The sequence below is a fragment of the Hibiscus syriacus genome, unplaced genomic scaffold, assembly GCF_006381635.1.
Source record: "Hibiscus syriacus cultivar Baekdansim isolate YM2019G1 unplaced genomic scaffold, ASM638163v2 tig00111402_pilon, whole genome shotgun sequence".
Taxonomy (NCBI): Eukaryota; Viridiplantae; Streptophyta; class Magnoliopsida; order Malvales; family Malvaceae; genus Hibiscus; species Hibiscus syriacus.
The window spans coordinates 4,717,150-4,731,617 of record NW_024063082.1 but is presented as its reverse complement, the minus strand read 5'-3'; the positions used below and the strand labels follow the sequence as shown (position 1 = coordinate 4,731,617).

The 14,468-nt window shown below is 33.7% G+C and overlaps 1 pseudogene; it reads right to left on the bottom strand.

Annotated features, from left to right (window-relative positions):
* Positions 1 to 6,377: 6,377 nt before the first annotated feature.
* On the bottom strand, positions 6,378 to 11,683 carry LOC120161989 (annotated as a pseudogene).
* Positions 11,684 to 14,468: the final 2,785 nt, after the last annotated feature.

Below are 14,468 nucleotides of genomic sequence, written 5' to 3'. Positions count from 1 at the left end.
TGTGTAATATATGCTTATTGTCTTTGTGGTTGCCACCAAAAGGTGGATCCTCTAACATAAGAAAGTAAGAAGTTATAACCCATTCTTTGAAGATTTCAGAGAACTATTCACGATAGTGAAATAGTGGGAGCTATCCGTAAAAGAAGCTATGACAACGAATTTTGATATTAAAAAATTCAATGAGAGAAATTTATCATTGTGGAAATTGAAGATGAAGGTCATCCTGAGGAAATACGGTTGTCTAGCAACTATCAGTGAAAGGCCGGTGGATTTCACAGATGACAACAAATGGATCGAAATGGACGGGAATACTATGACAAACTTTCATCTAGCATTAGCAGATGAAGTATTGTCAAGCATCGAAGAAAAGAAGACAGCTAAGGGGATATGGGATCATCTCACCAAATTGTACGAGGCCACATCGCTGCACAATAAAATTTTCCTTAAGAGAAAATTGTACACCCTCCGTATGCCAGAATCTAATTCAGTGACGGAGCACTTAAATACACTGAACACTTTATTTTCTCAGCTTACATCCTTAAGCTATAAAATAGGAGAACAAGAACGTGCTGAACTTCTACTTCAAAGTCTACCGGATTCGTATGATCAACTCATCATCAACTTGACAAACATTAATGTCACCAGTCTAGTCTTCGATGATGTTGCAGCTGCTGTTCTATAAGAAGAAAATCGGCGCAAAAACAAGGAAGACAGACAAGTAAATCTGCAACAAGCAGAAGCCTTGACAACGATGAGAGGGAGATCAACAGAACGTGGCCAAAGCAGCAGTCACAAACATGGTAGATCGAAGTCGAGGAGCAAGAAGAATTTAAAGTGCTACAACTGTGGAAAAAAGGGTCACTTGAAGAAGGATTGTTGGAGTCTAAATAAAATCTCCAATCCACAAGGCAATACCGCAAACACTTCAGATGATGGAGATGCTCTATGTTGTGAAGCGTCAACCACCGTGGTAGGCAGAAAAAGATTTACAGATATATGGCTCATTGATTCAGGAGCAACATATCACATGACCTCAAGAAGAGAATAGTTCCATCATTATGAACCTGTCTCAGGAGGATCTGTGTATAGTTGCAATGATCATGCCTTATAGATCATTGGCGTGGGAACCATCAAATTGAAGATATATGATGGAACAATTAAAGTTGTTCAAGATGTACGGCACGTGAAAGGCCTGAAGAAAAATTTATTATCCTACAGATTGTTGGATAATAATGCAAGCAAGATTGAAACACGGAAAGGAATCATGAAGGTATTCTGTGGAGCGCTTGTGGTGTTAAAAGGCGAAAAGATAGCAGCAAACTTGTACATGCTGAAGGGAGAGACTTTACTAGAAGCAGAAGCATCTGTTGCCTCATGTAGTTCAAATTCTGCAATGCTATGGCATCAGAAACTTGGACACATGTCAGAACAAGGAATGAAAGTCCTTGTAGAGCAAAATCTATTTCCCGGCTTAACAAATGTATCACTTACCTTGTATGAGCATTGCATAACAAGTAAGCAGCACCGATTGAAATTCAACACGTCAAATTCTAGAGGCAAAAATGTTCTAGAATTGGTTCATTCTGACGTATGGCAAGCACCAGTTACATCCCTAGGCGGAGCAAAATATTTTGACTCATTTATTGATGACTACTCCTAGAGATGTTGGGTGTACCCTATTAAGAAGAAGTCAGATGTGTTTTCAACTTTCAAAAACTTCAAAGCGCGGGTGGAACTTGATTCTGGAAAAATGATCAAGTGTTTCAGAGCAGATAATGGAGGAGAATACACAAGCGAAGAATTTAATGACTTTTACATGAAAGAAGGCATCAAAAGACAGTTCACAGTGGCGAACACTCCTTAACAAAATGGAGTGGCAGAGCAGATGAACAGAACCTTGTTAGAAAGAACAAGAGCAATGTCGAGGGATGCAAGCCTAGAAAAATCATTCTGGGCAGAAGCAGTCAATACCGCATGTTATTTGGTGAATCGAGCTCTATCAACCACAATAGAGCTGAAGAAACCAATGGAGATGTAGACTGGTAAACCAGCTGATTATTCAAACCTCCATGTATTTGAAAGTATTGTGTACGTGATGTACAACTCCTAAGAAATTTCAAAGCTAGATCCAAAATCCAGGAAATGTAAATTCTTGGGGTATAATGATGGTGTAAAGGGGTATCGCTTGTGGGATCCCACTGCCCGCAAAGTGATCATTAGCAGGGATGTTATCTTTGTAGAAGATAAACTATAAAGAAAAGAAGAAGATGATAGCGCTAAAAAGTCAGAGACTACAAAGATACATGTGGAAAAGGAGTTTGAACAATGAGATTCTTCTGAAGCAGAACCAACACATGATGAACAAGAACCAGAGAGTTCTGAAGCTCCAACAACTCGTTAATCAGATCGTGTAAGAAGACGTCCCAATTGACACTCAGATTATGTTATAGAAGGTAATATTGCATACTGCCTTTTAACAGAGGACGGTGAGCCATCAACATACCAGGAGGTAATAAACAATTCAGATGTTTCACTGTGGATGATGGTGATGCAAGTAGAAATCGAAACCCTTCATAAAAATAATACATGAGACCTTGTGCCACTACCACAAGGAAAGAAGCCAATTGGTAACAAATGAGTCTTCAATATCAAGCGAAATGGTGATGATCAAGTTGAGAGGTATCGTTCAAGACTGGTGGTCAAAGGATATACTCAAAAAGAACGTATTGATTTCAATGAAATATTTTCTCCTGTGGTTCGACTAACAACAGTTCGAGCAGTTTTGGCAATGTGTGTTACATTGAACTTACATCTAGAGCATCTAGATGTTAAAACAACTTTTCTTCATGGAAATCTTGAAGAAGAGATTTACATGCTCCAGTCTAAAGGTTTTGAAGAAAAAGAAAATAAGAACTTGGTTTGCAGGTTGAACAAATCTCTGTACGGTCTAAAGTAGGCGCCGAGGTGTTGGTATAAGAGATTTGATTCCTTCATTATGTGCCTTGGATACAACAGACTTAATGCAGATCCTTGTGCTTATTTCAAGAGGTCTGGTGATAACGATTTTGTTATATTGTTGTTGCATGTGGATGACATGTTGGTTGCAGAACCCAACAATGATCATATTGAAGAATTGAAGGCACAACTGGCTAGGGAATTTGAAATGAAGGACTTGGGATCAGCAAACAAGATTCTAGGGATGAAAATTCACCGAGACAGAAGTAATAGAAAGATTTGGCTTTCACAAAAGAATTACTTGAAGAAGATCTTGTCAAGATTCAACATGCAAGATAGTAAGCCAATTTTTACCCCTCTTCCTATTAAGTTCAAATTATCCTCCAGTATGAGTCCTAACAGTGACGAAGAGAGGATGTAGATGTCTCAAGTGTCGTATGCATCGACAGTGGGAAGTTTAATGTTCGCTATGATATGCACAAGACCAGACATTGTACAAGCAGTGGGAGTGGTTAGTCGGTACATGGCGAATCCAGGCAAAGAGCATTATAATACAGTAAAGAGGATCCTGAGATACACCAAAGGGACCTCAAATATTGCATTATGTTACGGAGGATCAAACTTACTAATCAATGGGTATGTTTATTCTGACTATGCAGGGGATTTGGATAAAAGCAAATCTACTACAAGATATGTGTTTAAAATTGCTGGTGGAGCTGTAAGTTGGGTTTCAAAATTGTAGTCAGTTGTGGCTACGTCCACAACAGAGGCAGAATATGTAGCAGCTACACAAGCCAGTAAAGAAGCAATTTGGTTGAAGATGCTATTGGAGGAGCTTGAACACAATCAAGAGTATGTCTCTCTGTTTTGTGACAGTCAAAGCGCTTTGCATCTAGCAAGGAATCTAGCATTTTATTCAAGGACAAAGCACATACGAGTTCAATACCATTTCATTTGTGAAAAGGTAGAAGAAGAAACGCTAGATATGCAGAAGATCCATACCAAAGACAACATAGCAGATTTCATGACGAATGCAATCAATGCTAATAAATTTACCTGGTGTCAATCCTCTTGTGGCCTGTCAGAGACGTAAACAACATGAAGGTATAAGGTAGAAAGAATGGTGTGAAAATATGATTGTTCCAATCAAATCTTCAAGTAGGAGATTGTTGAAAATTGGATTTTCAATGCACCGAAAGGTGCAAGTTGAAAGTTGAAAAAAAACAAATGCACCGAATGATGCATAGTAAAAAAGGTGCAACATTTGTGGAAATTTCAACAATGGTAAAACTCAATATTAGTCATTGTAATTTAGGGTATTTACAAATTAGTCCTTAAGCTTCAACTATAAATACCCTAGCTCATTTAGCTTCAAAACCATCCCAAAGCATTCTAGCTTTAAAAACATCCCAAAGCATTCTAGCTTTCTTCCAATACTAGAGAGAATTTAGAGAGTTTCTTTAGAGTTGTTTTCTCATTTTTATCAAGAGAGAATTATCATTGTTTTCTCCTTGGTAGATCGAGAAAAGTTGTAATTTCTATTTTATCATAGTGAAATTCTTCTACCGTTGCCTGTGGTTTTTTACCCTATATTATTTAGGGGTTTTCCACGTAAATTTTGTGTCTCTTTTATCTTCATTTTTATTTTCTCAAATTATCATTTGCGATTTTGCTCTATCCGATAGCCGTCTTCCGAAAAAAAACATCAATGTTTTTTAACATTTCCTGTAAAGTGCTCAACAATAACAAAAACGTTCAATAATAACAAAACTGGTAGAAATAATAATGTTTCTGATAATTTTTTTACCTGTTTTGTTGTTTAAATAATAACAAAACCGATAACACTTTTTTTAATCGTATATTAAGACAACGCACGTGATCATTTCTCGAAATAGACTTGATACTACAGCTAGAAGACACTTCATACAGGGACAGGATTCTTGTTCGTATTGTGTCCCCTTTTTTATGTTCACTTACAAAATTATGATATTTATTTAACCATTTATTAAACTATTCTCAAACAGTTGGTCTGAGGCATCGACTTAATAACTGTACTTGTAATTAAAAAAGAAGTAATATTTTAAGATTGGAATATGATGATTAAGAAGATACATGCATCAAGTCAAGCAATCCCATCCATGGATCACCAATCAGGAAGAGGGGCGTTTGATGTTACGAGATATTGACGCGTCATATCTGAGGATTTTGAGATTACATCAAATCAACCTGCATGCTCACCTGATGTACCCAGCTTGAACTTGTAACTTGTAAGCTTTCTTTTCGTAGCTTCCTCTAACCCATTAAACCAAAATGCGAAATGCTCATGTCCTCCAATTTTTTGCCCATCCTAATCTCTCTAAACTCGGCAACACTAAAGGCGGTTTGTGTCATTTGGTTGATGCAATTTGTTAATTATGTGTAAAATGATTTGTTGTTAAAAAAATCAGTCAATTAAATCTATTAAATGATCTTAATAATTAAAAAAATATTGATTTTCTTAACATTCATAAACCTGAACGATTGTATAACAATCACATTCTATTAAAAAAAATCAGCCAATTAACTACACTTAATTTTGGAGGTCAGGCCTAGACAGGTAGGTAGGTAGCTTTTGCCGTTTACGGCTCCATCTCTGATCTCATCCTCTTCCAAATGCAAAAACATAATATCCTCTTCTTCTGGATTGGCCCTTTGCAAATCCATGTAAATTTGAAGAACAACTGAATACCTCCGGCTGATACACACTACGAGTAAATAACAATGGCAGTTTCTTCTTTCAATAAATACAATAATGTACGATACAAATATAATTAATTTATCGCTCAAAATTTATATTCTAGATTAGTGACGGTTTATTATTTTTAAAATTCAATTTTAAATTTGATGTTAGAATCTTATGGTTTTAATCTTCTAGATTAGTACACAATTTTTAGAGATAATTATCCTCTTTCTAAGGAAGATTATAGGTCTGATTATTTTTTTTTATTAATCCCAATTTAATATGAGTATTCTACACTTTCATCTGTCACATGATCAAATTTAAATTTAGGAAGATTTCACACAATTCAAAACTTGATCTTATAATATCTTAAAAAAACTCAATCTAATTCGAGTCTAAATTCTCAAAATAAATAATTAAATAAATTATTTTCCAAAAAAACTCGACCTTATCTATATATATTTGATCTATATTTTATATTATAATTGAAGCTGTATTTTTTTCTGAATAGTATACAATGTAGTATCTATTTAGAATATTTTTTTAGTCATTGATAACACAAGCACATTGAATCTAAGACAAACAACACTCTTTTATCGTTGAGACGTTGAAAGAATTTAACTTAAATTGTATTAAATCACTATAACTTAAAAAGAAAATTATTCATGTCGGACAATTTTATTACATATAGTTGCCGATGGGCATCTATAAACATTTCATTTTCCATATGCCAAACCATATCTAACATGTGTTTGAAGTAGTTGTTCACAAGAAATGAACGTGCATCTAGGAAGTGGCAGTAACAATTAAGGGTTGCTGCTGGTATACTGTATGAGGCTTGACGCCATGTTTGAATAGCATCAACTTTTCTAATATGGCTGAAGCATCAGCTTGCCGTGCCTTTTGCAGAAATATTTTAAACTCCCCAATGCTTCTTTCACAAAGTGTGGATCTGCAGCAAAAGTGATTCGAACCCAATTCTTTAACCCCACTGCAGTACCTGCATCACAAAATTTTTGCAGAATCACCCTACTAGGCGAAATCCGGTTTCGACTTTGCTTGTCGTCATTCCAGATTACTAACAGGATTCACTGACGGACTCACTGATTTCATTTGCAAGTCGCAAAGATAGAAGGAACTATGCTGTTGATAACATTGTTGTTCATAAATGTTTTTGATTTGTTTCTTACCAGGAAGAATAATACCAGATTCTTCTTTAGCCAGCCTGAAACAGAAGTCGATGTCGTCACTGATATCTTTCAGACCGGAAACATTTAGTTTAATCTGTGGAATTCATGAACAAAATTCGCTTGAACATGTCTATGAATCCTGGGAGTTTCAAACAGAGATTGCAAATTATGATACCATGACAGCCATTGACCCCTGAGGCTTATGGGGACAAGTAATGCAAGGGATTTCCTTTATCAATTCCCAACAAATATTCGATGTCTGCTTCAGTGTGTTTATGGTTGGGTACTACTAAACCTACCGAAAAAATAATAAAAAAAATTTAGTCATGTTGAAAACAACAATTAGTGGACTAACCCTTTTTCAGTTTTATTTTCCCAGGCCCTACTAGACTACACGTGGCGTTTTGTTGCTGACTTTGTTTATCATTTTACTATCATTTCACTATCATTTTACTAAAAAAATATAATAATAAAAATCAAATATTCATTGATTTAATTTAATTACCAGATTAAAACTAGATTGATGTTTGATTCAAATCATATTTGGACAAATTTAATTCAAACTATCGGGTCGGGCTTTTTTTAAAAAAAAATTGGGTTCGGATCGTGTCAGATTTTTTAAGGACAAAGTTCAGGTTTGGTTGGACCACCCTATCCGACCCATGTCCATCCCGACCGCTGATATCAATCGCTCGATAAATCGTAGCCGACAAAGAAGTCTGCTTACGACCTACCAAGGGAGTCGTGGGCAATTACGTAAATAATTTACAATATAAATATAAAACTATTCAAACATCGAAACTTTTAAAATAATTTGATATTTATCAATGAATGTTTTAATATTTATTTTTTATACATGTATGTATAATTAAATAATAGCGTAAATACTACACGTATAATTTATTATTTACTTAATAAGAACATTTTAGTTAATAATATATTTTAATATGTCGCTTTAATAATATATAGTGGTATACAACGTACAACTTATCCTAATTTAAATTATCAATGTTATAAATAATATTGATTTCTTTAATTGGAATTAAAGATTAAAATCCGATATAATGAATAAAAAATAGAGCTAAAAATTATCTGTAATAATGTTTTATAATATTTAATTTATGAAAATATATACTGTGCAAGATCCGGTTGGAATGAATGGGAGGCGGTTGGGTACGTTGAGTTCAGCGCACGTGAAACATAGAAAAAGGTGGGTTGCTGTCCAAATGCTGACAAAGCATTCCTTTTTTTATTATTTTATTAAAAGAATTGGTATGTTTATTAAAACACTTGGTACATTTAGACTATCCCTTTATGGTTTTCTTCTGTGTTTTAAAAAGCGCGCCTGAGGCGCTAGGCGAGGCGTTTAGAAAAAAGCCTCCGACCACTAAAGCGACGGCGAGTACAAGAGGCGGCGATTCAGTCGTCGGAGGCGGCGAGAGGCGACGAGGCGATGCTTTTAGCGATTCACGTACAATGACTCATTTTTAAATTTTGGGTCTGGGCTCGATTTTCTTCCAACAGTCAGACCTTTTAATCTTCCAACAGTCAGACCTTTTAAATTCCAATTACTTACATTAATGTATTCCTGGAACTTTGAACTGTCTCTTGACCTTCTAACGTCCAATTTTTTAATTACTGTATGTCTATAAATCATGATCCAAGCTCTCTAGTTTCTCCGATGCATACCCTGGAGCTTCTTTTCCCTCCTAAAATTTTCTCTCCCTCCTCCATTCATGCTTAATTCAGCGATTGTTCTACGTTGAAGTTGAAAGCAGACTCCTTTCTCAGTTTCTCCTATCTCCTTTCTCGATTTTCTCCATTAAGGTAAGTCTTAATTTTAAAATTTGTATCACTGTAGTGTATGTACAATCTGCTTTTCTTTTCCCCTCCACTCCTACATGGTTAATTTACTTCACTGTAATTTGTTTAATTGCTTCATCTTCAATGTAATTTGTTTAATTGTTTATATATTGGAAGACACAAGCTTTCTTTATCGGTTATCACAGCTGTAGATATTAATCCACTTCATTGTTAAGGTGATCTGCTTACTTGTTATTTTGTTAAGGTAATCTGTTTAATTGTTATCTATAATATGTTTTCTTGTTAGGTAATCTGTTTAGAATTTAGATATATAATCATTAAGGTTTTCGCCATTAAGGTATTTGCTTAGATAATCTGTTCATAGAAATATAGAATTTACTCATTTTAGGCTTTTAAGCACAATGTAAATATGTAATTTGTTTATAGATATCCTGCTCAATATGCATTCTGTTTAATTTATAGATTCTGTTTATAGTTTCTGTTTTTAATATGTTAGTTATAATATGTTAGTTTACTGTTTTATTGCTAATTTGTAGTTATAATCTGTTTTTATGCTTTCCAAAAAAAAAAAGCTTACTGTTTATATGCTAATCTGTTAGTTTGTAGATATATAACGTGTTAGTTTCTGTTTTCAGTCTATTTCTAATCTGTTTTTACTTCATACACTTCATATAAATTCTGTTTATAAATATATAATTTGTTAGTTTTCTGTTTTGATACATTTTGTTGTTATGTATTTTTTGCTATGTATTGTATTTTATGTTTTTATAGATTGCTGCTATGTTTATTTAGATAGTTAGATTGTTTTTCTAAAATGGCCACCGACGATGCTACCGGTTCCGCTGATGATGCAATTGATCCGGGGAGGAAATATAGTATACCTATGCTACTTGGTGTTTTTGCTTATTAAGTTGTTTTGTGTTTGAGATATGGTTATAAAATATTTACAAATATTTTGTAAAATTAAGCGCCTCGCGTACGTGAATCTCTCGTCTCAAAGCGCCTCAAAAAATTGAGGCTCTCGGGTAGCTAATCGTCTTGGAGCGCCTCACGCCTTTTAAAACACAGGTTTTCTTGAAGAAACCCTCGTCAGTTTGCTCGATGATACGCGGAACTGTCGCTTACGGCACCCATCAGAAAGCCATGAGAAAAACACAGTGAATACCTAAGGTAATGGCATAAAGACTAGTACCTATACTTTGAATAACAATAGGATGATCACATTTGGTTAGTGCATATACAAATCCATACCATGTATACATACCTGAATAAAAGTTGCAGGTCCTCCTAAAATATCGAAATACTTCTTGATACGCTCGATAATCTGACGAGAAACAAGAGTGACAAAGAGATCGAATAAATATCATAATAAACAGATCATGTTTGGAAACTTCATGTGCATCGTTCTTGTTGAAACTTGAAATAGACAAGTACTACAAACACTAGATGCAGTATAAGGTTTATTATTGTATGACATTGAGAATACTGATATGCAAGACAAAGAAAATGACCTTAGGATTCTTAAACATGCCAGAGGGGTCATTTATGAAGAACAAACCGAGTCGCCATCCAGGCACGATCCATCTCTTCGATAGAGATCCCAGATTTAGGACCGGAACTATTGATCCGAAGACTCCCATTGGTACAAATTGGTTGTGACCAAAAACAAGGTGCCCATAGACTTCATCAGCAATAACAGGAATCTTAAGCTTCTCTGTAGTTTCTGCTATCTGATTACATTAAACAAACAATTAGATTACTCCAAGTTTCCCAGTAAACCACTGCATCTCACTGTCTTGGCGCATGATGCGGATGTCGTCATACAAAAAGTTTCATTCTCCTGATGCATACCAACCTTTTCCAAGTGTTGATAGGAGTAAACGTTGCCAAAAGGATTTCCGGGGTTTATGATTACGATACTGACCGTATTCTGATCTGCTAGTGCTTCAACCAAATCAAGATCAACTTCCCAGCCTTTCTCGGGGAGATCGAAATACCGAATTTCGATACGTCTAAAGGTAGCACAGAGTTCATAGATTGGGAAGCCTGGCCTTGGAATCAAGATGTTTGCGCCCGGTCGAGCAAGCATCGCCAACGCCGCAACATCAATCGATTGTGTGCAACCGGATGTGATGAAAACATCATCAGCTGATTGTAGGGAAGATCACATGATAGATATTCTGCAATTGCCCTGTTAAAATATGAAAAAACATGAAAAACAAAATGAGCAGGAAAAATCTATGTTGATCCCACTATTCATTATAGTATTTGAAGAACCTACGAATACAGAAGAAAATTTTAAAAATTCAACAAACTTGTACCATACACTTACACTTGAGTTAAAGTAATATATTCAATAAATTTTCTTTCTTGCTTTTTAATGCATAATTCTTTAGAAAACCCAGGAAAATACAAGGGAATTGACCAAAGAACTTACACATTCAGATTTTATATAATTATATTGAGTAACCAATGAAAACTTATCTTTGTCAAGTTAAATATTCAACACAATCTGATGAAAGAGAATAAATTGGTTCTAAAATTTGAATAAACCACAAAAAAAAAACTGAAGAAACTCTCGAATTCATGCATCAAACACAGCATAAAAACCATGCAATTAGGGTTTGGAAATCATTAACCAAAGATTAACCTTCTGGTTTGGGGAAGGCTAACAGTGGGTGAATAGCCATTGAACTTATCAGATTGCAGAGCTTCAACAACAGCTTATCCAGCAACATGAGTTGTATGAAAGCAAGAATAAACAGTTGGGTCACCCATACCCAGAGAACTCAACCTCTGGCAATTGTTCCCATCAACGTTTTGCATTAACAGACTGAGTATGCCTTTGATTGTGACTGTTGAAGCTGTTTCCATTTCATGGTTCACTGTTCCATTCTCCATGGTTTTTAATTCTAAAAAAAATACCCTTTTCTTCTCCTTTTTTAACAAATTTTTTTTATTCTTCAATGAATTGAGAGTTTGCAAAGAGAGCCAAAGATGGAGACGCAAAAAAGAAAAGAGGGAGAGACCCGAGTTTTAAAGAAGAAGATTGGTAAGAGGAGCCGTTCAGTTCCTTCACCACACGTTAAAACTATTTTGGTCCCTTGAATGGAGAAAATTTCAAAAGAAATAAAATTCTAAAATTTTTATTTATTACTTGTTGAAAAAGGAAAAGGAGTATGAAAAAATTATGAGAGCAAGTCCTTCAATTCAATTTCCATTTTGTCATTTTTAGCTTTAAATTTTTAAATTTTCGATTCAATACTTTGTTTTACGCGTAAATTGTAAGTTTAATTCATGCTATCAAATTTAACCATTTCATTTCTTTATAATTTGTCATATTGTGTTTTTATGGTATTGGAGTGAGATTGAATTATAAACTTTTAGGAGGGTCATAAAAATAAATTTATTAATTTATTAACTAAAAGTACATATAATTTTTGGGATTATTTGAAAAAAAAATCAAAACTAAAGAGTGTTTTAGTCTTCCATATGGGGCGGCCAAACTTTCAGTAGTGTACAGAGCCAAACATTCTGATTACTTTGTTGAAAATACAATAAGAACAAATACAGTCAATCTCAAAGCAAAATGCTAAGCCGTGTCAGTATTATATTCCCACGTTATAAAAACGAAAATGACATTTATAATCGATTTTTAAATTTTTTAAAAATAAATTATGTTTTTTTTACTATTATTCAAGTAAACACGTTATCCGTGAGAAAGAAACCTTTGAATATGTAAAATTAAGACACACCAATTGAGGAGAAATTATTTTCTAAAAATTAAAAACTATAAAGGTAGTATTATTGTATTATCAATAAATATATGGATAAATCATCTATTTGGTAGTCTATGTATTTTGGTATTTTTTTTTCGGTCATCTACTTTTCTAAATTTTATTTTTTTATTTTAATACTTTATTTTTAAGTTTAATTGTGAACAACACGTAAATAATAATATAACAGAATATAATAATAATTTTAATTCTAAAAATTAATACATTTTATCGAATGATCTTTATTCTTTCAGTGGCTATACATTCGAAGATCTTGACATACTCTGCTCAATGGTTTTCATATTCCTAAAAAGGCACGATTAATATCCTTTTCTTACAACTAGTTTTGCTATAAATAACAAAGTAACAGATAAAATATCGCCAATAATCTTTAGAGCACCAATCGACACAGTTCTCTCTCTCTCTCTAAGTTGTAGATTCAATACAGTAAAGTTTTCTTTCTTCCTCTCTTAAATAAGAATTCTTAAAAAAAGATAAAAAAACAGTTTTAATATTTTAATTATAACACTATAAAACCCTAATCAGTATCTTTAATTCCATTATCACCACCTCTTCAGTCACTTTTTTTTCTCTTTCTCAGAACCAACATTAAAATTCATAAATAGATTGTATCGTTGCATTCAGTCGGTAAAATTGATTCTTGTCATATTTCATGGGATTGGGGGTGAGAAGGATGCAATTAGAGATTTTTTATAAAAAAATACAAGTATATTAGATAAATTTTACTATGTCAACAGTAAAATATAAAAGAATATAAGAAGTACAAAATAAAAAATTAAATATATCACACAAAGCACACTCACATAAACATATAAATTGTAGATACATATTTATAGGTATGGATTGAGATGCGATTTCTTTTTAGATTTTAGTATTGATTATAACATATAAATTGTTATACTACTACTTAATCACCACGTTTTGTATTATTCTTTTTTAAACTTAGTTGGATTCACACTCGTTCAAACCGAATTGACTCTCAAAATTAATCTGAATAAAAAATTGGCCCACCTGATATTAACTTGACTCGAAAATCGATTGATTTAATATTGATACGATCCAAAAATTGATCGACTCGATGTTGATCAAACGTAAAATTGATCGATATGATATTGACCTCAATTGAAAATTGATCAATTTGATACTGACCCAACTCAAAATTCTAACGCTCTGATACTCGATTCGACTTGACATTTTATAAAACCGAACTGAATTCAAAATATATCGTATTCAAATTAAATATAACCTAAATTGAATATAGTCAAAATTTAAAATAACCTGACCCCATCCCAGTTTGAACCACCTGCCACCTAGTTGGTCGAATCAGCCAAATTTCTAATAAATCTTTATTGTGTACACCTGATTTACATGAAATGAAAATTATATTAAATATGGTCTCTAGTCAGATTTTTAATATTTTTTTTTGTAAATTTAAAATTAATAAAATATTCTAAAATTTAAATCAAATTAAAATTAAATTTTATTGCGGATCGTTTTTTTTAGAATTCGACGTAAATGATTAAATAATTTTGAAGTTGGGTCTTACGTTATTTTGAAATGACCATCCAGCTCAGTTGGTAGAGCACAAGGTTCTTAATCGGGTCGTGGGATCGAGTTTTATGGAGGATATTTTTATAATTCGGAGGTCTGCTACTCTCAATCTGGTGTTGAGCATATCTACTATCTTATCTCCTCCTTACCCCATTACATATGGGAATAATGGTCAGTTAATTTTTTTTCTTACCGTTTATTTAAATGTAATTATAATATAAAATAATAAATCCGCTCCCTGGGTCGCGGACGCTCTCCTTGTGCTCCTCCTTCCTTCCTTCTATTCTGTTTGTAATCGGAGACGCAGGAAAAAGAAAAAATGGGAAGAGGAAAATTCAAGGGCAAGCTCACCGGCCACCGCCATTTCTCAAACTCTGGAAGAGTTCTGTATAAGCATTCTCTCTCTGTCTCTCTCTAATGTTAGCGTATTTA